Here is a 2,762-nt window from a genome sequence, read left to right as displayed (position 1 = left end):
TAGCTGGAACTACAGGCGCGTGCTACCACGCCCGGCTAATTTTTTTATTTATTGTAGAGATGAGATCTCGCCAAGTTGCCCAGGCGGGTCTTGAACACGCGGGCTCAGGCAATCCACTTACCTCAGCCTCCCAAAGGCACAGGATTACAGGCTGAGCCACCGAGCCTGGCTTATTTATTTATTTTTTGAGTCAGAGTTTTACTCTGTCCCTCAGACTGGAGGCACGGTCACAGCTACTGCAGCCTCCACTTTGGGGCTCAGATGATCCTTTCACTTCAGCCTTCCAAGTAGCTGGAACCATAGGCACATGCCACCATGCCCAGCTAATTTTTTTATTTTTAATTTATTGTTGAGACAAGGTCTTGCCAAGTTGCCCAGGCTGGTCTTAAACCCCTGGGCTCAGACAGTCCATTCGCCTCTGCCTTCCAAAGTGCTGGGATTATAGGTGTGAGTCACTGCACCCAACTAACATTTTCTTTTCTTTTTTCTTTTTTTTACCACATCAAGGGCATTATTTATTCAACAAATAATAGTTGAACACCTGCCAAGAGTCAAGTCCTGGGGACTCAAGGAGGTCCCTCCCCTGCTGGAATTAAATATTCTCATGGAGGATGACACACAGCCCACAAATAATAAAAAGTGAAGAAGCAGCCAGGCACAGTGTCTTTTCTTTTCTTTTCTTTTTTTTGAGTTGAGGTCTCACTGTGTTGTCCAGGCTGGAGTGCAGTGGCACGATCATGACTCACCACAGCCTTGACCTCCTAGTCTCAGACAATCCTTCTGCTTCAGCCTTCTGATAACTGGGACTACAGGCAACAGCACCACGCCTGGCTAATTTTTTTATTTTTTGTAGAGCTGAGCTCTCACTATGTTGTCTAGTCTGGTCTCAGACTCCTGGGCTCAAGCAATCCTCTTGAATTGGCCTCCCAAAATGCTAGGATTGCAGACTTCAGCCACCACACTCAGCCACAGGTAAACATTTCTATTCTTAAAGCAGACAGATAATTATGGTAGGAACATATGTCTATACATAAATACAAACATACATGTACACACAAGGGTTAAATGTCTGACTTTAAGAAAATGAAAACATTTACCCATAAATACATTATTCATTTGCATATCTATATAAGGGAGCACTTGAATTTAAAAAATGAAAAGTATTATTTTGATCCTTTTGCGATCCAGGCTGAATAAATACATTTTAAAATAAATTTGAGGTTGCTGTCAATTCAAGTTTGACCCACATAGTATAGGGCATTATGAGGTTATAATCCCTTCACAACTTTTTTTAAACTAGTAATTTCAGCAAAAATAATTTAGGTTGCACCTAGTATTAGAGACCCATGTCATAGCCCCCTCTTTTCTTAATGCTTCCTCTGGCCACTTCAGTCTCTTGTGATGGCTTTTAGGAAGACTTTTGCTCCTATCACCTCCATTATGCTTGGGCTCTGTTGTTCCTACTGTGAGCTATGGCATTGGAGCTGGGAAGGAGCTTGAGCTCCAACAACACTTTACACACATTAGAGAATTAAGTCTAATCATTTGTCTGGCCTAGGTGTAGGATTTTTAATATTGTCTGTGTCCTGGCATCCTGTTTTCTTCTTCCGGAGTTTCCTTTAGAAATCTTGACACCTGACCATTTTGTACCCTCTTTACATTACTAGTTGCCTGATGAATGTTTCTGCTTGGGTGCTAGCGTTCCACCCAAAAGCCCATATGGCTAAAGCCAAACTAATCATTCCATCAACACTAACTTTTTCTAGATTTTTCCTATTTTTGAAAATGGAACCACTTTTCTTTTCGATTCTTTTTTAAAATTAGATTAGGAAATATAGTTTATTTAGAAAGTAAAGTAGAGAGAGAGAGAAAGTGGAGATTCACCTTTCCAAGGTAGGGGAGGGGACCAAAGCCTAGAAACATGACCTGGCCTCTTTTAGATTCTTAGGTTTAAGTAGAAGATCTAAGACTATGCTTAAGTTCTACTGAGTCTTGATCTAAACTCCTTCCTCTGAGCATAGCCTCGTTTAGGTCCTGTCCCTCTGTTCCTCTCCCTGCTGCTCATCCTCCTTTCTGTTTGAACTTGTTCAGGGCCAACATTTTAAACCTCACTGGTCAGGTCACTCCCATGGGTTCCCAAGGTCTCGACACAGGCTTACACTTCCGTGGCTGGTGGCCGAGGCATCCCTCCTCCCCCTCACACAACCTCTACTCTAGAAAAAACATTACCCACAGTGTCTTGATCTATTCCTATGTCCACACTTGCTCTCCTTGTCTCATGCACTTGGATTGTCCTTCCACATCTACATTTTTCTAGGTGGTATTCAGCATTAAAGACCTATCTTGGAGTCCTCTCCCTTCATAAAAACTTTCCTTGACCACCCCCAGCCTCAATGATAGAGAGCAGTCATTAACTGTATAGTTGACTGGGCGTGGTATCTCAGCACTTTGGGAGGCTGAGGCGAGAGGATTGCCTGAGTCCAGGGGTTTGAGACCAGCCTGGGCAAGCTGGTGAGACCTCATCTGTATAATAAATCAAAAAAGTAACCAGGTGTGGTAGCAGGCGCCTGTGGTTCCAGCTAGGAAGACTGAGGCAGAAGATCGTATGAGTCCAGCACATGGAGGCTGCAGTGGCCGGGAGTGTGCCTCTGCTCTCCAGCCTGGGCAACAGAGGGAGGCTCAGACTCAAAAAAAAAAAAAAATTTATATATATATATATATATATATAAATATATGTATATATATACGTATATATATAATAT

The 2,762-nt window shown here is 42.7% G+C and overlaps 1 protein-coding gene across 1 annotated transcript in view; it reads left to right on the top strand.

The window, feature by feature from the left end:
• CDKL2 (cyclin dependent kinase like 2) overlaps window positions 1-2,762 on the top strand; it is a 55,253-nt gene that overhangs the window by 20,130 nt on the left and 32,361 nt on the right. The gene's annotated exons all lie outside the window — the stretch shown is intronic.

This window comes from Carlito syrichta, unplaced genomic scaffold (genome assembly GCF_000164805.1).
Source record: "Carlito syrichta isolate Samal-C Ts95f unplaced genomic scaffold, Tarsius_syrichta-2.0.1 Scaffold311780, whole genome shotgun sequence".
In the NCBI taxonomy this organism is placed as follows: domain Eukaryota; kingdom Metazoa; phylum Chordata; class Mammalia; order Primates; family Tarsiidae; genus Carlito; species Carlito syrichta.
The sequence above is the reverse complement of the archived record's forward strand: the minus strand, read 5'-3'. Positions and strand labels throughout refer to the sequence as shown.